Source organism: Tachyglossus aculeatus, chromosome 11, assembly GCF_015852505.1.
Source record: "Tachyglossus aculeatus isolate mTacAcu1 chromosome 11, mTacAcu1.pri, whole genome shotgun sequence".
Classification (NCBI taxonomy): domain Eukaryota; kingdom Metazoa; phylum Chordata; class Mammalia; order Monotremata; family Tachyglossidae; genus Tachyglossus; species Tachyglossus aculeatus.
Window position 1 is genome coordinate 3453875 of NC_052076.1, and position 22518 is coordinate 3476392.

A 22518-nucleotide genomic window follows, 5' to 3' on the forward strand; every position below is an offset into this window, starting at 1 on the left:
AGATAGTATTATAATAATAATGCTAAGCGCTTACTATGTGCCAAGCACTGTTCTAAGCACTGGGGGAGATAGTATTATAATAATAATAATGTTAAGCCTTTACTAAGTGCCAAGCACTGGTCTTAGCCCTGGGAGAGATGTCATAACAATAATAATAATGTTAAGCACTTACTATGTGCCAAGCACTGTTCTGGGGAGATATTATAATAATAATAATAATGTTAAGCACTTACTATGTGCCAAGCACTGTTCTGGGGAGATATTATAATAATAATAATAATGTTAAGCGCTTACTATGTGCCAAGCACTGGTCTGGGGAGATATAATAATAATAATAATAATAATAATAATAATAATAATAATGTTAAGTGCTTACTATGGGCCAAGCACTGTTCTGGGGAGATATAATAATAATAATAATAATGTTAAGCACTTACTATGTGCCAAGCATCATTCTAAGCACTGGGGGAGATAATATAATAATAGTACTAATAATGTTATGTGCTTACTATGTGCCAAGCACTGTTCTGAGGAGATATTATAATAATAATAATAATAATGTTAAGTGCTTACTATGTGCCAAGCACTGTTCTGGGGAGATATAATAATAATAATAATAATAATAAGGTTAAATGCTTACTATGTGCCAAGCACTGTTCTGGGGAGATATAATAATAATAATAATAATAATAATATTAAGCACTTACTATGTGCCAAGCACCGTTCTAAGCACTGGGGGAGATAATATTATAATAGTACTAATAATGTTAAGCATTTACTATGTGCCAAGCACTATTCTAAGAGCTGAGGGAGATACTATAATAATAATAATAATGATGATGATGGCATTTGTTAAGCGCTTACTATGTGCCATGCACTGTTCTAAGCACTGGAGGAGATATAATAATAATAATGATGGCATCTGTTAAGCACTTACTATGTGCCAAGCACTGTTCTAAGCACTGGAGAGGATAAAAGGTGATCAGATTGTCCCACGTGGGGCTCATAGTCTTCATTTCCGTTTTAATGTTATTATTATTATAATACGATCTCCCCCAGGGCTCAGACCAGTGCTTGGCACATAGTATGTGCTTAACATTATTATCATTATTATTATTATTATTATTATTATTATACTATCTCCCTCGGGGCTCAGACCAGTGCTTGGCACATAGTATGTGCTTAACATTATTATTATTATACTATCTCCCCCAGGGCTCAGACCAGTGCTTGGCACATAGTATGTGCTTAACATTATTATTATTATTATAATATCTCCCCAGAACAGTGCTTGGCACATAGTAAGTGCTTAACATTATTATTATTATTATAATATCTCCCCAGAACAGTGCTTGGCACATAGTAAGTGCTTAACATTATTATTATTGTTATGACATCTCTCCCAGGGCTAAGACCAGTGCTTGGCACTTAGTAAAGGCTTAACATTATTATTATTATAATACTATCTCCCCCAGTGCTTAGAACAGTGCTTGGCACATAGTAAGCGCTTAGCATTATTATTATAATACTATCTCCCCCAGCGCTTAAACCAGTGCTTGGTACATAGTAAGAGCTTAACATTATTATTATTATTATTATTATATCTCCCCCAGGGCTTAGACCAGTGGTTGGCACATAGTAAGCGCTTAATGTTATTATTATAATACTATATCTCCCCCAGTGCTTAGACATGGTGGACAACCTTGATCGCCTTATTATCATCTACCCCAGTGCTTAGAACAACGCTGGGCACAAAGTAAGCGCTTAACAAATACCATCATCACCATCAAGTGGCAGAGACAGGATTAGATAATAATAATATTATTATTATTATTATTATTATTATTATTATTATTATAATTCCTGCTTCTCAGGAACTGAATAAAGCACGAATAAGGAGGTCCAGGGGGGTCCCACCGCTTCATCCAGTGATTAGAACAGTGCTGGGATTGATTGATACGATTGATGATGCTGACAGTTGTCGGAGCCGGGATAATCATAACTTCTTGAGAGTTGTTTACACCCACGGTCTCTGCTTCCTCTCCTTCAAGAGAAGCAGCGTGGCTCAGTGGAAAGAGCCCGGGCTTTGGAGTCGGAGGTCATGGGTTCAAATCCCGGCTCCGCCACTTGTCAGCTGTGTGACTTTGGGAAAGTCACTTCACTTCTCTGTGCCTTAGTTACCTCATCTGTAAAATGGGGATGAAGACTGTGAGTCCCATGTGGGACAACCTGATCACCTTGTAACCTCCCCAGCGCTTAGAACAGTGCTTTGCACATAGTAAGCTCTTAATAAATGCCATTATTATTATTATTACAGCCTACAAGACAACTACCTCCCTCTGGGGTGACGGGGGGGTGGGGGGGGTGTCTGAGAGCTCGTGGGACAACCTGATCACCTCCCCACAGCACCTGTATATATGTATATATGTTTGTACATATTTATTACTCTATTTATTTATTCATTTTACTTGTACATATCTATTCTATTTATTTTATTTTGTTAATATGTTTGGTTTTGTTCTCTGTCTCCCCCTTCCAGACTGTGAGCCCACTGTTGGGTAGGGACTATCTCTAGATGTTGCCAACTTGGACTTCCTAAGCGCTTAGCACAGTGCTCTGCACACAGTAAGTGCTCAATAAATGCGATGGATTGATTGATATACATATATACAGGTATATATACGTATCTACCTCATCTGTCAAATGGGGATGAAGACTGCGAGCCCCATGTGGGCCAGCCTGATCACCTTGTAACCTCCCCAGAGCTTAGTACAGTGCTCTGCACACAGTAAGCGCTCAATAAATACGATCGATGATGCTTTGCACATAGTAAGCACTTAATAAATGCCATTATTATTATTCAATTCTCTCCTCCATTGCCTCCGATCTGGCTTCCACCCCCTTCGCTCCACACAAACAGCCCTCTCTAAGGTAACCAGTGACTTTCTTCCCATCAAATTTGACGGCCTCTACTCTGTCCTAATTCTCCTACCCCACCTTCTCCCTGAACTTCATCATCAATCGTATTTATTGAGCGCTTACAATGTGCAGAGCACTGTACTAAGCGCTTATCCAACCTCGGCTTTATCCAACCTCGGCTTCCCTAACATCCTCCTCTCTTTGTTCTCCTCCTATCCCTCTGATGGCTCTTTCTGGGTTTCCTTTGCCGGCTCCTCCTCCACCTCTGAGAGCTCGTTCAGGGCAGGGAATGTGTCTGTTTGTTGTTGAATTGTATTCTCCCAAGCACTTAGTACAGTGCTTTGCACATGGTAAGCGCTCAATAAATATGATTGAGTCAATGGATGAATGCCTCCCACCCTCTGACTGTGAATGGATCTCAAGGCCTCCTTCTATTCTCCATCTCCATCCCCTCCCTCAGAGAACTCATTCGCTCCCATAGTTTTAATTACCATTTCTATGCAGGTGATTCCCAAATTTACATCTCCAGCCCTGACCTCTTTCTTCCCTGCAATTTGCATTTCCTCTTGCCTTGAGGCATCTTTACCTGGATGTCCAAAACTGAACTCCTTATCTTTCCACCCACCCAAACGCTGTTCTTTCCCCATCTTTCCCGTCCCTGTAATAATACTAATGATAATAATGATGGCATTTGTTAAGCGCTTCTTTCCCCATCTTATAATAATAATAATAATAATGATGGCATTTGTTAAGTGCTTACTATGTGCAACGCACTGTTCTAAGCGCTGGGTGGGGGGATACAAGGTGATCAGGTTGTCCCACGTGGGGCTCACAGTCTTAATCTCCATTTTACAGATGAGGTCACTGAGGCCCAGAGAAGTTAAGTGGCTTGCCCAAGGTCACACGGCTGACAAGTGGCAGAGCCGGAATTTGAACTCATGACCTCCGGCTCCAAAGCTCGTGCTCTTTCCACTGAGCCATACTGCTTCTCGCTGCTTCTCTGTAATAATAATAATGATGATGGTATTTATTAAGTGCTTACTATGTGCAAAGCACTGTTCTAAGCACTTGGGGGATGCAAGGTGATCAGGTTGTCCCACGTGGGGCTCGCAGTCTTAATCCCCATTTTACAGATGAGGGAACTGAGAAGTTAAGTGGCTTGCCCAAGGTCACACAGCTGACAACCAACTTAATAATAATAATAATAATAATAATAATGGCATTTATTAAGCGCTTACTATGTGCAAAGCACTGTTCTAAGCGCTGGGGAGGTTACAAGGTGATCAGGTTGTCCCACGGGGGGGCTCACAGTCTCAATCCCCATTTTACAGATGAGGTAACTGAGGCCCAGAGAAGTGAAGTGACTTGCCCAAAGTCACACAGCCGACAGTTGGCAGAGCTGGGATTTGAACCCATGACCTCTGACTCCAAAGCCCGGGCTCTTTCCATTGAGCCACGCTAAGCACTTAGTACAGTGCTCTGCACACAGTAAGCGCTCAATAAATACGATTGAATGAATGAATGAAGTGGCGGAGCCAGGATTCGAACCCATGACCTCTGACTCCCAAACCCGTGCTCTTTCCACTGAGGCACGCTGGCGTCTCTGTAGACCATACCACTATCCTCCCTATTTCGCAAGCCCGTGGCGGTGGCGTTGACCTCAACTCATCTGTCTCATTCTACCCACGGACTCGATCTGCCACCAAATCCTCTCGGTTCTACCTTCATAACACTGCTAAAACCTGCCCCTTCCTCTCCAGTGTCACGGATTCGAGCACTTATTTATTCAATCGTATTTATTGAACACTTACTGTGTGCGGAGCACTGTACTAAGCGCTTGGGAAGTACAAGCTGGCAACATATAGAGACGATCCCTACCCAACAGTGGGCTCGCAGTCTAGAAGATCCTATCCCGCCTTGACGACTGCGGCGGCCTCCTCGCTGACCTCCCCGCCTCCTATTTCTCCCCACTCCAGTCCAAACTTCAGTTCGCTGCATGGATCATTTTACTAAAAAACCCAAAAACGTTCAGTCCAAACCTCGCTGCTCCCCAAGAACTTCCAGTGGCTGTCCGTCCATTCCCCTCCGCAAACAGAAACTCCTTGCCATCAACTTTAAAGCACTCAATCGGCTCGCCCCTTCCTATCAATCAATCAATCAGTCGTATTTATTGAGCGCTTACTGTGTGCCGAGCACTGTACTAAGCGCTTGGGAAGTACAAGGTGGCAACATATAGAGACAGTCCCTACCCTACTCAGCGTGGCTCAGTGGAAAGCGCCCGGGCTTGGGAGTCAGAGGTCACGGGTTCAAATAATAATAAAATAATAATAATGAGGCGTTTATTAAGGTTACACGGTGATCGGGTTGTCCCAAGGGGGGCTCACAGTCTTAATCCCCATTTTCCAGATGAGGTCACTGGGGCCCAGAGAAGTGACTTGCCCACAGTCACACAGCTGACAAGTGGTGGTGCCGGGATTTGAACCCATGACCTCTGACTCCAAAGCCTGTTGCTCTTTCCACGGAGCCACGCTGCTTCCTCCCCAATCAATCAACCAATCGTATTTAACTGTGTGCAGAGCAGTGTACTGAATATTTGGGAGAGTCCTTTTTGCATCGTTCCATACACTTGGATCTGTGACCTTTGGACATCTGATATTTACCCCGCCCTCAACCCCACAGCACTTAGGTACATATCTTTAAATTCCATAGAAATTACTTGCATTATAATCTGTCTCCCCCTCTAGATTATAAGCTTGTCCATTCATTCATTCAATCGTATTTATTGAGCGCTTACTGCGTGCAGAGCAATCAATCAATCAATCAGTCGTATTTACTGAGCGCTTACTGTGTGCAGAGCACTGTACTAAGTGCTTGGGAAGTCCAAGTTGGCAACATATAGAGACAGTCCCCACCCAACAGTGAGCTCACAGTCTAGAAGGGAGAGACGGAGAACAAAACAAAACATATTAACAAAATAAATAGAATAAATACGTACAAATAAAATAAATCAATGAATAGAGTAATAAATCTGTACAAACATATGTACATATATACAGGTGCTGTGGGGAGGGGAAGGAGGTAAGGTGGGGGGGATGGAGAGGGGGAGGAGGGGGAGAGGAAGGAGGGGGCCCAGTCTGGGAAGGCCTCCTGGAGGAGGTGAGCTCTCAGGCATGTGGTGGAGCCAGAATCAGAACCCAGATCCTCTGACTTCATTCATTCATTCATTCATTCAATCGTATTTATTGAGCACTTGTGTGCAGAGCACTGGACTAAGCGCTTGGGAAGTCCACCTTGGCAACATATAGACGGTCCCTACCCAAGAGCGGGGTCACAGTCTAGAAGGGGGAGACAGACAACAAAACAAAGCATATTAACAAAATAAAATAAATAGAATAGGAACTATGTACAAGTAAAACAGAGTAATAAATCTGTACAAACATATATACAGGTACTGTGGGGAGGGGAAGGAGGTAGGGCAGGGGGAATGGGGAATCAGCAATCAGGGAATCAGCGTGGCTCAGTGGAAAGAGCCCGGGCTTTGGAGTCAGAGGTCATGGGTTCAAATCCCTGCTCTGCCAATTGCCAGCTGTGTGACCTTGGGCAAGTCACTTCACTTCTCTGTGACTCAGTTCCCTCATCTGTCAAATGGGGATGAAGACCGTGAGCCCCCCGTGGGACAACCTGATCACCTTGTAACCCCCGCCAGCGCTTAGAACAGTGCTTCGCACATAGTAAGTGCTTAATAAATGCCATTATTAGTGAATTAATTGTCCGGCCATGGCAGTCCCCGAGTCCTGAGGTCCCGGAGGCTCAGCCACAAACCGCCACCATCCGTCAATGCCCAGACACTGTCTCTCACGCTAATTTCCTGCCAAGTCTTGGAGTCGCAATTAAGACGGTCGATAATTCGAAACATTTCCCCCTGCACGTGGAGATGGATTATAATCCTAATTTCATAAAGACTCTTAATGACTCATTAGCCACCCTTGGCTTCTCCTCAGGTCGGAGCCTTTCCCCGTCACCGGCAGCACGGAGACGACGGGGTTCGGGCCATTAGATCTTACCTCCTTCCCTTCCCCACAGCACCTGTATATATGGATATATGTTTGCACATATTTATTACTCTATTTATTTATCTTGTACATATCTATTCTATTTATTTTATTTTGTTAGTATGTTTGGTTTTGTTCCCTGCCTCCCCCTTCTAGACTGTGAGCCCACTGTTGGGTAGGGACCGTCTCTCTATGTGTTGCCGACTTGTACTTCCCAAGCGCTTAGTCCAGTGCTCTGCACACAGTAAGCGCTCAATAAATACAATTGATTGATTAATTAGATATTATTACTTGGACTGCATGGAAACAAAGACACAACACTCCCATGCTTGCCCCACGCCACTGGCCTTTCCTCTTCTCCTTTCTCCTGGTTTCGGCCTGCGACGAAGAGTTCCCTGCTCTCCTAGGGGCAGGTCTCCACAGCCCAGGTGACAATAATAATAATTGTGGCATTTTTTAAGTGCCAAGCACTGTACTAAGCGCTGGGGTGGACGAAGGCAAATCGGGTTGGACGCGGTCCCTGTCCCAGGTGGGGCTCAGAGTCTCAGTCCCCATTTGACAGGTGAGGTAACTGAGGCCCAGAGAAGTGAAGTGACTTGCCCAAGGTCAAACAGCAGGCACGTGGATTAGAACTCATGACCTCCTGACTCCCGCGGCCGTGCTCAATGGCTAATGCACGGCCTAAATGGTGCGTCTCCGCAGCCCAGGAAGGGCGACTCCGCCTCAAATCCTCAAATCCGACAGACAATTACTCTCCTCCGCTTCAATCAATCAATCAATCAATCGTATTTATTGAGCGCTTACTGTGTGCAGAGCACTGTAAGCCTTCCTATTCTATTTATTTTGTTAATGATGTGCATCTAGCTTTATTTCTATTTGTTCTAGACCGTGAGCCCGCTGTTGGGTAGGGACTGTCTCTATAGGCTGCCAACTTGTAGAGAAGCAGCGTGGCTCAGTGGAAAGAGCCCGGGCTTTGGAGTCAGAGGTCATGGGTTCAAATCCCTGCTCCGCCAATTGTCAGCTGTGTGACTTTGGGCAAGTCACTTCACTTCTCTAGGGCCTCAGTGACCTCATCTGTAAAATGGGGATGAAGACTGTGAGCCCCCTGTGCGACAACCTGATCACCTTGTAACCTCCCCAGCAGTTAGAACAGTGCTTTGCACATAGTAAGCGCTTAATAAATGCCATTATTATTATTATGTGGGACAACCTGATCACCTTGTGACTTCCCCAGCGCTTAGAACAGTGCTTTGCACATAGTAAGTGCTTAACAAATGCCATTATTATTATTACTTCCCAAGCGCTTAGTACAGTGCTCTGCACACAGTAAGCGCTCAATAAATACGATTAAATGAATGAATGAATGTCCACATGTTTTGTTTTGTTGTCTGTCTCCCCCTTCTAGACTGTGAGCCCGATGTTGGGTAGGGACCATCACTATGTGTTGCCGACTTGTACTTCCCAAGCGCTTAGTCCAGTGCTCTGCACACAGTAAGCGCTCAATAAATACGATTGAATGAATGAATGAATGTCCACATGTTTTGTTTCATTGTCTGTCTCCCCCTTCTAGACTGTGAGCCCGCTGTAGGTAGTGACTGTCTCTATATGTTGCCGACTTGTACTTCCCAAGGGCTCAGTCCAGTGCTCTGCACACAGTAAGCGCTCAATAAATACGATTGAATGAATGAATGAAGGCACATCTCCTCCAAGAGGCCTTCCCTGACTAAGCCCCCCTCTTTCCTCTTCTCCCATTCCCTCTGCGTCGCTCTGATTTGCTCCCTTTATTCATCCCCCTCCCAGTCCCACACCACTTATGTCCATATTGCTCATTTATTTATCCATATTCATGTCTGTCTCCCTGCCTCTAGACTGTAAGCTCTTTATGGGCCGGGAACGTGCCTGTTTATTGTTGTATTGTACTCTCCCAAGCGCTTAGTACAGTGCTCTACACCCAGTAAATGTTTAATAAATATCACTGATTGATAATACACACTGTTGCTCCTTCACTCCCGGGTGGGTAAGTATCATAGCATAATTACAGTCACTAGTCATTAAATGTTTTCTCTAATGTATCCGTATTTACACACATCGCGCGCAGATAACATTTCGTGCCTGCAGGAGGAATATCAAACACTAAATAAAGTAATAAATACGTACAAATGTATATACATATATATAGGTATATCAATCAATCAATCAATCATATTTATTGAGCTCTTACTGTGTGCAGAGCACTGGACTAAGCGCTTGGGAAGTACAAGTTGGCAACATATAGAGACGGTCCATATATATACCTCATCTGTCAAATGGGGATTAAGACTGTGAGCCCCCCGTGGGACAACCCGATCACCTTGTAACCTCCCCAGCACTTAGAACAGTGCTCTGCACATAGTAAGCGCTTAATAAATGCCATTATTATTATTATTATTATTATTATTTTTCTTCCCACCTAGACTGTGAGCTCCCTGTGGGCAGGGAACATGTCAACTTGGTTGCATTGTACTCTCCCAAGAGCTTAGTACAGTGCTCTTCACCCAGTAAATGTTTAATAAATATCACTGATTGATAATACACAGTGTTGCTCCTTCACTCCCAGGTGGGTGAGTATCATAGCATAATTGCAGTCACTAGTCATTAAATGTTTTCTGTAATGTATCCGTATTTACACACATCACGCACAGATAACATTTCGTGCCTGCAGGAGGAATATCAAACACTAAATAGAGTAATAAATACGTACAAACATATATACATATATACATTTCATTCATTTCATTTAATCGTATTTATTGAGCGCTTACTGTGTGCAGAGCACTGTACTAATGCTTGGGAAATCCAAGTTGGCAACATCTAGAGACCCAACAGTGGGCTCACAGTCTAGAAGGGGGAGACAGACAACAAGACAAAACATATTAACAAAATAAAATAAATAGAAAAAATATGTACAAATAAAATAAAGAGATCAGAGCACAGTGAGGATTAGAGGAGCGAAGCGTGCAGGCTGGGTTGTAGAAGGAGAGAAGCGAAGTGAGGTAGGAGGGGACGAGGTGGTGGAGAGCTTTAAAGCCAGTGGTGAAGAGTTTTTGTTTGATACAGAGGTGGATGGAGATTTTTGAGGAGAGGGGTGACACGTCCTGAACATTTGAGCAGGAAATCAGCATGGATAGAGCCTGGGCCTGGGCTCTAATCCTGGGTCCGCCACTTATCTGCTGTGTGACCTTAAGCAAGTCACTTCACTTCTCTGTGCCTCAGTTACCTCATCTATAAAACGGGGATTAAGACTGCGAGGTCCATGGGCTGTGAACATGTTTTGTTTTGTTCCCTGTCTCCCCCTTCTAGACTGTGAGCCCGTTGTTGGGTAGGGACCATCTCTATATGTTGCCAACTTGGACTTCCCAAGCACTTAGTCCAGTGCTCTGCACACAGTAAGCGCTCAATAAATACGATTGAATGAATGAATGATTAGCTAGCATCTACCCCAGCGCTTAATACAGTACTTGGCACAGAGTAAGGGCTTAAGAAATACCACACATTACTTTCATTAATAATAATGGCATTTATTAAGCGCTTACTATGTGCAAAGCACTGTTCTAAGCACTGGGGAGGTTACAAGGCAATCAGGTTGTCTCACAGGGGGCTCACAGTCTACATCCCCATTGTACAGATGAGGGAACTGAGGCACAGAGAAGTGAAGTGACTTGCCCAAAGTCACACAGCTGACAATTGGCAGAGCTGGGATATACAGGTATGTATACATATATATCTCATCTGGAAAATGGGGATTAAGACTGTAAGCCCCATGTGGGCCAACCTGATCACCTTGTAACCTCCCCAGCGCTTAGAACAGTGCTTTGCACATAGTAAGCGCTTAATAAATGCCATTATTATTATTATTATTATTATTATTTTTCTTCCCACCTAGACTGTGAGCTCCCTGTGGGCAGGGAACATGTCAACTAGGTTGCACTGTACTCTCCCAAGTGCTTAGTACAGTGCTCTACACCCAGTAAATGTTTAATAAATATCACTGATTGATAATACACACTGTTGCTCCTTCACTCCCGGGTGGGTGAGTATCATAGCATAACTGCAGTCACTAGTCATTAAATGTTTTCTGTAATGTATCCGTATTTACACACATCGCGCACAGATAACATTTCGTGCCTGTAGGAGGAATATCAAACACTAAATGGAGTAATAAATACGTAAAAACATATACAAATATATACAGGTATATCAATCATTCAATTAATCATATTTATTGAGCGCTTCCTGTGTGCAGAGCACTGTACTAAGCGCTTGGGAAGTAAAGTTGGCAACATATAGAGACGGTCCATATATATACCTCATCTGGAAAATGGGGATGAAGACTGTGAGCCCCCCGTGGGACAACCTGATCACCTTGTAACCTCCGCCGTGCTTAGAACAGTGCTTTGCACATAGTAAGCGCTTAATAAATGCCATTATTATTATTATTATTATTTTTCTCTTCCCACCTAGACTGTGAGCTCCCTGTGGTCAGGGAACGTGTCAACTAGGTTGCACTGTAATCAATCAATCAATCAATCAATCGTATTTATTGAGTGCTTACTGTGTGCAGAGCACTGTACTAAGCGCTTGGGAAGTACAAGTTGACAACATATAGAGACAGTCATCATCATCATTGATCGTATTTATTGAGCACTTACTATGTGCAGAGCACTGTACTAAGCGCTTGGGAAGTACAAATTGGTAACATATAGAGACAGTCCCTACCCAGCAGTGGGCTCACAGTCTAAAAGGGGGAGACAGAGAACAAAACCTAACATACTAACAAAATAAAATAAATAGAATAGATATGTACAAGTAAAATAAATAAATAAATAGAGTAATAAATATGTACAAACTTAGTCCCTACCCAACAGTGGGCTCACAGTCTAAAAGGGGGAGAACTGTACTCTCCCAAGCGCTCTACACCCAGTAAATGTTTAATAAATATCACTGATTGATAATACACACTGTTGCTCCTTCACTCCCGGGTGGGTAAGTATCATAGTATAATTGCAGTCACTAGTCATTAAATGTTTTCTGTAATGTCTCCGTATTTACGCACATCGCGCACAGATAACATTTCATGCCTGCAGGAGGAATATCGAACACTCAGAATTCCCGAATGTCACCACATTCCCGCTGATCCCAGCCAGGAGTCTTGGATAGATTCATTCATTCATTCAATCATATTTATTGAGCGCCTACTGTGTGCTAGATGAGAGGCAGAGAGGTGGGGCTGGGGGTTTGGGTTAGGGCTATTGTTCGGATTGGGAGGCTAGGGTTAGGGGGAGCGCTGTACTAAGCGCTTTGGGACTCCAGTTCATGCTCCGCTGTGCTCTGGGGGCACGGCCTCAAATTTATTGCTTAATAAAACCATCGGACCTGACTTAGTCTGGGTGGAAATCTGCCTCCCCGTCAGATTGGCAAGCCCCACTGACCGCTGCTCTGCTTTCCCTTCTCCGATGCCCGCGCTTAATAATGATAATGGCATTTATTAAGCGCTTACTATGTGCAAAGCACTGTTCTAAGCGCTGAGGAAGTTACAAGGTGATCAGTGCTTAGTACAGTGCTCTGCACACAGTAAGCGCTCAATAAATATGATTGATTGATTGGAGGTCATGCTGGGGGGGCCGGTTGAGGAGCAAATCTGGAGAAGACTGTGAGTCCACCTTTTAGACTGTGAGCCCACCTTTTAGACTGTGAGCCCACTGTTGGGTAGGGACCGTCTCTATATGTTGCCAATTTGTACTTCCCAAGCGCTTAGTACAGTGCTCTGCACACAATAAGCACTCAATAAATACGATTGATGATGAAAAGGAGGACGGTGAAGGGGGACTATGGTCCGAGGGGTGGGCGGGAGGCTGAAAGCGATGCTGGGATTAAGGGCAGAAGAGCCAACCGGAGAACTGGGGTGTGGCGGGGGACAGACTGGGGCCCGAACTCAGGGCCGGAGACCAGCAGACCCGGGAGTCGGTCAAGGTCTCCATTGATGCCTCCAGTTCCGAGAAGCAGCGTGGCTCAGTGGAAAGAGCCCGGGCTCTGGAGTCAGAGGTCAGGAGTTCAAATCCCGGCTCCGCCACTTCATCATCATCATCAGTCGTATTAATTGAGCGCTTACTGTGTGCAGAGCACTGTACTAAGCGCTTGGGAAGTACAAGTTGGCAATATAGAGAGACAGTCCCTACCCAACAGTGGGCTCACAGTCTGAAAGGGGGAGACAGAGAACAAAACCAAACATACTAACAAAATAAAATAAATAGAATAGATATGTACAAGTAAAATAAATAGAGTAATAAATATGTACAAACATATATACATATATACAGGTGCTGTGGGGAAGGGAAGGAGGTAAGATGGGGGGATGGAGAGGGGGACGAGGGGAAGCTGTGTGATTTTGGGCAAGTCACTTCACTTCCCTGGGCCTCAGTTACCTCATCTGTAAAATGAGGATTAATCAATCAATCAATCATATTTATTGAGCGCTTACTGTGTGCAGAGCACTGTACTAAGTGCTTGGGTAGTACAAGATGGCAACATATAGAGACAGTCCCTACCCAACAGTGGGCTCAAAGTCTAAAAGATTGTGAGACCCATGTGGGACAACTTGATCGCCTTGTATCCCCCCCAGCGCTTAGAACAGTGCTTTGCACATTGTAAGTGCTTAACAAATACCATTATTATTATTATTATTATTATTATTATTATTATGTGGCAGTTGTACAATGACCACCGTAGTCCTCTTCCTCCCTTCAAGGCCCTACTGAGAGCTCACCTCCTCCAGGAGGCCTTCCCCCACTCAGCCCCCTCCTTCCTCTCCCCCCCCCCCTCCCCGCCTTACCTCCTTCCCCTCCCCACAGCACCTGTATATATGTTTGTATGGATTTATTACTCTATTTATTTATTTTACTTGTACATATTTATTCTATTTCTTTTATTATGTTAATATGTTTTGTTTTGTTGTCTGTCTCCCCCTTCTAGACTGTGGGCCCGCTGTTGGGTAGGGACCATCTCCATATGTTGCCAACTTGTACTTTCCAAGCACTTAGTACCATGCTCTGCACACAGTAAGCGCTCAATAATACCTGTATATATGTTTGTACGGATTTATTACTCTATTTATTTATTTATTTTACTTCTACATATTTATTCTATTTATTTTATTTTGTTAATATGTTTTGTTTTGTTGTCTGTCTCCCCCTTCTAGACTGTGAGCCCGCTGTTGGGTACGGACCGTCTCTATATGTTGCCAACTTGGACTTCCCAAGCGCTTAGTACAGTGCTCTGCACACAGTAAGTGCTCAATAAATATGATTGAATGAATGAATGAATGAATGAATGAATGTTGGGTAGGGACTGTCTCTATATATTGCCAACTTGTACTTCCAAAGCACTTAGTACAGTGCTCTGCACACAGTAAACACTCAATAATACCTGTATATATGTATATATGTTTATACATATTTATTACTCTATTTATTTATTTATTTTACTTGTACATATTTATTCTATTTCTTTTATTTTGTTAGTATGTTTTGTTTTGTTGTCTGTCTCCCCCTTCTAGACTGTGAGCCCACTGTTGGGTAGGGACCGTCTCTATATGTTGCCAACTTGGACTTCCCAAGCGCTTAGTCCAGTGCTCTGCACACAGTAAGTGCTCAATAAATACGATTGAGTGAATGAAGTTAGTCCACCCTGTCTCCTCCAGCTGGGGTGGAAGAGGCCCCAGCCTTCCTTTTTTTCTTTTTAATGGCATTTATTAAGTGCTTACTACATGCGAAGCACTGTTCTAAGCGCTGGGGAGGTTACAAGGTGATCAGGTTGTCCCACAGGGGGCTCACAATCTTAATCCCCATTTTCCAGATGAGGTAACTGAGGCCCAGAGAAGTGAAGTGACTTGCCCAAAGTCACACAGCTGACAATTGGCAGAGCCGGAATTTGAACCCGTGAACTCTGACTCCAAAGCCCGGGCTCTTTCCACTGAGCCACGCTGCTTCCTTGCTGACCCTCCCGTTATTCGACAACCTTCCCCGCTGGGAAATCGCCCCTCTTCCAGCTGGTCCTGGAGAAGGCCCAGTCTTCAGCGTGGCTCAGTGGAAAGAGCCCGGGTTTTGGAGTCGGAGGTCGTGGGTTCAAATCCCGCCTCTGCCAACTGTCAGCTGTGTGACTTTGAGCAAGTCACCTACCTTCTCTGTGCCTCAGTTCCCTCATCTGTAAAATGGTGATGAAGACTGTGAACCCCCCCGGGGGACAACCTGATCACCTTGTAACCTCCCCAGCTCTTAGAACAGTGCTTTGCACATAGTAAGCGCTTATTAAATGCCAACATTATTCAAGCGCTTAGTATAGTGCTCTGCACACAGTTAGTGCTCAATAAATACGATTGAATAAATGACTTTTCAGCCCCGAAACTTGACCAGTTCTGCGGCGGGGAAGAAGAATATGAATAAATCAGGGAGCTAATCCACGAGGAACACAGGGACAGAGAAGATCGATGTCGGCCAAATGTAAAAGCACGGCGTCGGAAGAGAAGGAAATTTTATATTCCAACTTTTACAAGGGTGCGGGAAAACAACGGGAATCCAAACGTAATGAAAACCCTCTCGAGCTCGCCCCTCTCGCCCCCCAGCAGCGTCCCACTAAATAATTGGACGAGATTCATCAGGGCAGCAACTGGCTCTGAGCGTTTTTTAATTTTCTCTCGGCTGGATGTTCCCCGCGCAGTATCAACAAACAGATTAACTCCTTGTCAGAGCGGCGGCCTCTGCAGAGCCAAATTGAATTCTTCGGGATTTATCTTCCCTCCCAAAGAAAAAAAGACATATCCTGATGGGTTCATTTTTTCCTCGGCCGTAATCCCCAAATTAATAATTACGGCCATCTGGGGCACGTAGGGTTAACCCTAAGGCCATCCGATGTTGGAGGGGAGATGGACTGTAAGCCCGCTGTTGGGTAGGGACTGTCTCTATATGTTGCCAACTTGGACTTCCCAAGCGCTTAGTACAGTGCTCTGCACACAGTAAGCGCTCAATAAATACGATTGAATGAATGAATTGAATGAATGTGGGTTGAGGTGGCGGGTGGGCTCTGCCAGGCCAAGGTTCTTTAAAGGAGCACGAACAGGCCTGCTTTCTTCTGGAAAAGATCATCATCATCATCATCATCAATCGTATTTATTGAGCGTTTACTGTGTGCAGAGCACTGTACTAAGCGCTTGGGAAGTACAAGTTGGCAACACATAGAGACAGTCCCTACCCAACAGTGGGCTCTAACAGAACTTTTAGGTCTCCCTCCCAACTTCCCCTCCCCAAAATCCCAACTCCTCCAGGTGACCTTGCTCGATTAATTGCTCATTTCTCCTCTTTATATTCCCCCACCTTCCCCATCAGGTCTTCCCAGCCTCCTAAGCACATAAATACTCCCAACAAGCACTTCTTTCTCCATCTTTCTACTCTATTAATAATACTAATGTCATTTATTAAGTGCTTACTATGTGCAAAGCACTGTTCTAAGCGCTGGGGAGGTTACAAGGCGATCAGGTTGTCCCACGGGGGGGCTCACAGTCTTAATCCCCATTTGACAGATGAGGGAACTGAGGCCCAGAGAAGTGAAGTGACTTGCCCCAAGTCACCCAGCTGACAATTGGCGGAGCCGGGATTTGAACCCACAACCTCTGACTCCAAAGCCCGGGCTCTTGCCACTGAGCCACACCGCTTCTCGCTGCTTCTGTGCTTTGCACGTAGTAAGCGCCTAACAAATACCATCATTATTATTACTGTCCCCTCCATGTACTTTATATTCATGCCTGTCTCCCCCACTAGATTGCAAGCTCCTAGAAGGGAGGCACTGTGTCTGTTCACTCTCCAGTATATTCTCCCAAGGGTTTAATACAGTGCTCTCCGCCCAGTAAGTGCTCGATCGCTACTATCGATCGACTGTTCGATTGACAGGGCAGGGAGCTTGGATGCCCTTCCTGGTATTCCGGGTGTCCCCTGTGGCTCGTGGGATGAGAGGGATGGATGGAGACAGGGTAGGGGTCTCTACACTTACCGGCTGGGTGACTTTGGACAAGTCACTTCACTTCTCTGTGCCTCAGTTACCTCATCTGTAAAATGGGGATTAAGATTGTGAGCCCCATGTGGGACAACCTGATAATAATAATAATAATAATGGCATTTGTTAAGCACTTACCATGTGCAAAGCACTGTTCTAAGTGCTGGGGAATTTACAAGGTGATCAGGTTGTCCCACGTGGGGCCCACAGTCTTAATCCCCATTTTACAGATGAGGTAACGGAGGCTCAGAGAAGTGAAGTGACTTGCCCAAGGTCACACAGCTGACAAGTGGCGGAGCCGGGATTCGAACCCATGACCTCTGACTCCCAAACCCGGGCTCTTTCCACTGAGCCACGCAACCTGATCACCTTGTATCCCCCCAGTGCTTAGAACAGTGCTTTGCACTTAGTAAACACTTAACAAATACCATCATCATTATTATTGTTATTACAGATCATTTGGAGGTTTTTCGTTAGGGTATTTGTTAAGCGCTTTTGGGCCAGGCACTTTGCTAAGTGCTGGGGTAGATACAAGCTAATCAGGTTGGACAAAGTCCATGTCCCACATGAGGCTCACAGCCTTAATCCCCTTTTTGAAGAAGAGGTAAGTGAGGCACAGAGAAATTAAGTGACTTGCCCAAGGTCACACAACAAATAATAATAATAATAATAATGGCATTTATTAAGTGCTTACTATGTGCAAAGCACTAAGCGTTGGGGGGATACAAGGTGTTCAGGTTGTCCCACGGGGGGCTCACAGTCTTAATCCCCATTTTCCAGATGAGGTGACTGAGGCCCAGAGAAGTGAAGTGACTTGCCCAAAGTCACCCAGCTGACAATTGGCAGAGCCGGGATTTGAACCCCTGACCTCTGACTCCAAAGCCCGGACTCTTTCCAGGGCCCTGCTCTACTTCTCATCGATTTTGTCCCGCTGCCTCCAGGGAGAGTTGCACCTTCCCCATCCAGGAAATCTTCCCTGACTAAAGCTCCCGACACGGAAAAGGGATCTTTCATCCTCATGATTAAGCGAGACCCATAGCTGATCCTTCTCTTCTCACCACGATCCCCCAATCAATCAATCAATCATATTTATTGAGCGCTTACTGTGTGCAGAGCACTGTACTAAGCGCTTGGGAAGTCCAAGTTGGCAACATATAGGGACGGTCCCTACCCAATAGTGGGCTCACAGTCTAGAATTATTCTCCCTCCACCCCTGCCTTACAGCAACTTCTTGCCCTGCAGCTGCCGGAGAACTTAAAAACTGTGTATTTGTCTAATAATAATAATAATGATGGTATTTGTTAAGTGCTGACTATGTGCCAGACACCGCACTAAGCGCCGGGGTGGATACAAGCAAATCGGGTTGGACACAGTCCCTGTCCCACGTGGGGCTCGCACTCTTAATTCCCAGTTTACAGATGAGGTTCCTGAGGCGCAGAGAAGTGAAGTGACTTGTCCAAGGTCACGCAGCAAAGTAGAGGAAAGCCCAGAAAGTTCATTCATTCATTCAATCGTATTTATTGAACACTTACTGCGTGCAGAGCGCTGTACTAAGCGCTTGGGAAGTACAAGTTGGCAACATCTAGAGACGGTCCCTACCCAACAGAGGGCTCACAGTCTAGAAGGGGGAGATGGACAACAAAACAAAACATATTAACAAAATAAAATCAATGGAATAAATATGTACAAGTAAAATAAATAAATAGAGTAATAAATACGTCCAAACATATATACAGGTGCTGTGGGGAGGGGAAGGAGGTAAGGCAGGGGGGATGGGGAGGGGGAGAAAGTTGAAAGCCCACCCTGATTGTGCCCTCCCATACCAATCAATCAATCAATTAATCATATTTATTGAGCACTTACTGTGCGCAGAGCACTGTACTACGTGCTTGGGAAGTACAGAGAAGCACCGTGGCTCAGTGGAAAGAGCCCGGGCTTTGGAGTCTGAGGTTATGGGTTCAAATCCCGGCCCTGCCAACTGTCAGCTGTGTGACTTTGGGCAAGTCACTTCACTTCTCTGGGCCTCAGTTCCCTCATCTGGAAAATGGGGGTGAAGACTGTGAGCCCCCCAGGGGACAACCTGATCTCCTTGTAACTTCCCCAGCGCTTAGAACAGTGCTTTGCACATAGTAAGCGCTTAATAAATGCCATCATTATTATTATTATTATTATTATTATTACAAGCTGGCAACATATAGAGACAGTCCCTACCCAACAGTGGGCCACCCCTGCCCGTCCTCCCGCGTTTTATTGTACCCTCCCAAGAGCTTAGTACAACGTTGGGTAGGGACCGTCTCTATATGTTGCCAACTTGTACTTCCCAAGCGCTTAGTCCAGTGCTCTGCCCACAGTAAGCGCTCAATAAATACCACTGAATGAATGAATGAATGCTCCGCACACAGTAAGCGCTCAATAAATATGATTGAATGAACAAATGAATCCTTGGAGCTGGGAGGGCAGGGGGCACAGATGGGAGAGAAGGCTCTGTCAATCAATCAATCAATCAATCAATCATATTTATTGAGTGCTAACTATGTGCAGAGCACTGTACTAAGCGCTTGGGAAGTACAAATTGGCAACACATAGAGATAGTCCCTACCCAACAGTGGGCTCACAGTCTAAAAGGGGGAGACAGAGAACAGAACCAAACATACCAACAAAATAAAATAAATAAGATAGAAATATACAAGTAAAATAAATAAATAAATAGAGCTCTGTCCTTTACAGCCCCTTCCTGTAGACTCCCACTGCCTCTCCCCACCACCGGCTCTCTGGAGGACACCGAGTCCAGCCCTGGACTCTCAGCTGTTCCTCCAGGCTGGTGGCCACCCTGCCTGCACCATCATCATCATCATCATCAATCGTATTTATTGAGCGCTTACTGTGTGCAGAGCACTGTACTAAGCGCTTGGGAAGTACAAATTGGCAACATATAGAGACAGTCCCTACCCAACAGTGGGCTCACAGTCTAAAAGGGGGAGACAGAGAACAAAACCAAACATAATAACAAAATAAAATAAATAGAGTAGATACGTACAAGTAAAATAAATAAATAAATAGAGTAATAAATCTGTACAAACATGTATACATATATACAGGTGCTGTGGGGAAGGGAAGGAGGTAAGATGGGGGGGATCGTCCAGACCGCTCCACCCCGTCACCCAAATGCTCCCGATTGGTGTCTTCAATCCAGCTTCCTCCCGCCATGCCATCCCCGGACGGCTCTATTAAAAACCAATTGTTCCCTCTCCGAGCCGCTCTGGAATAAACACTGGCGCAGCTTCCGACCTATTTCGATTTGCCGGGGAAACGTCAATCGTCAATTTCTGATCGTTTCCAGCCGCCTTTGGAAATGCGGCCTAAATGTAGATAAGTGTCTCCAGAAACAATTTTCAAAGTCACTGATCCCGGAGCGCAGAGACGGCATTTGGAAATTAATGACGACGGGGCTGACCTTTTTTTAATCATCACACCGAGACAGTGAGGTTGCAGTTCATAAACGCCCTTTAGGCATATGCACTGGCTTTTCTTTTCCAGCTGGTGGAAGTCTTTCCCTCTGTCCGCGGAGATGGGATGTGGCCCCGTGGACGGGCCCCGGGGAAGGAATCAGGAATCCCAGTTTCCAGGCTCCGGCCCTGGCCTGCTGGGGACTGTGAGCCCACTGTCGGGTAGGGACCGTCTCTATATGTTGCCAATTTGTACTTCCCAAGCGCTTAGTACAGTGCTCTGCACACAGTAAGCGCTCAATAAATACGATTGATGATGATGATGAGCAAGCTGCTTAACCTCTCTGGGCCTCGGTTTCCCACTCTGTAAAAACGTGGCTAAGCTATCCGTTCTTCCTCCCTCTTAAAAGTGTGAATCCCAAAGGGGATGGGGAGCTGTTTCCAATCTAATTACTCTGATTCTGCCCTAGCACTCAGCACATAGTAAGTCCTTAATAAATGTCTAAATTATCATCATTATTATAGGTTTTTAAAGCACTTGGGGGAGGGGGGGGGGAAGCAATTCACCAAATCCCTGGCTGTGGTTTACTGAAGGGGTCTCTGGTCATCCGTTAAAGAGAACCCACAGATATGCTAGAAGAAACTGGCTCTGAACCTTTAAAGATAATAATAACTGTGGTATTTGTTAAGCGCTTACTATGTGCCAGGCACTGTACTAATCACTGGGAGGTTGGGGGGGAGGGGGAAATACAAGAAAATTAAAGAGATTAATAATAATAATAATAATAATGGGGAAAAAAAAGCAATTCACCAAATCCCTGGCTGCGGTTTACTGAAGGGGTCTCTGGTCATCTGTTAAAGAGACCCCACAGATATGCTAGAAGAAACTGGCTCTGAACCTTTAAAGATAATAATAACTGTGGTATTTGTTAAGCGCTTACTATGTGCCAGGCACTGTACTAATCACTGGGAGGTTGGGGGGAGGGGGAAATACAAGCAAATTAAAGAGAGTAATAATAATAATGGCGTTTGTTAAGTGCTTACTATGTGCAAAGCACTGTTCTAAGTGCTGGGGAGGTTACAAGGCAATCAGGTTGTCCCACGCACGGTTCACAGTCTTAATCCCCATTTTACAGATGAGTGAACTGAGGCTCAGAGAAGTTAAGTGACATGCCCAAGGTCACACAGCAGACATGTGGCAGAGTGGGATTCAAACCCATGACCACCGACTCCAAAGCCTGTGCTCTTTCCACTAAGCCACACGGAGATTAAGATCTGTGTGTAGTCCTGCTGGATGAAGAGATCCTAATTAATTTAATTTCTGCAGAGATAATTAGCCCCTGACACCCCCTTTTCTACCTCTATGGAACTTTGTTTTGGGGACCATCATCCTAGGCGGTCAGTAATAATAATAATAATAATAATGACACCATTGCAGCTATATGTTGCCAATTTGTACTTCCCAAGTGCTTAGTACAGTGCTCTGCACACAGTAAGTGCTCAATAAATACGATTGAATGAATGAATGAAGTTGTTAAGCGCTTACTATGTGCAAAACACTGTTCTAAGCGCTGGGGGGATACAGGGTGATCAGGTTGTCCCACGTGGGGCTCACAGTCTTAATCCCCATTTTAAAGATGAGGGAACTGAGGCCCAGAGAAGTGAAGTGACTTGCCCAAAGTCACACAGCTGACAGTTGGCGGAGCCAGGATTTGAACCCACGTCCTCTGACTCCAGAGCCCGGGCTCTTTCCACTGAGCCACGCTGCTTCTCTGGAGATGTAATGGAAATAGTAATGAGACATCTCCTCCAAGAGGCCTTCCCAGAATAAGCCTCCCCTTTCCTCTGCTTCCACTCCCCTTCTGTGTCTTCCTGATTTGCTCCCTTTTTTCTTTCCCATTCCCAGCCCCACAGCGATTTGTTGGTAGTCTGGGATATTTTGTATTTACCTACCAGAACTGTAGCTCTTGAAAGATATAAGTCTGGAGTTGAATAATGGACCATTTAGCCCAATATACTGT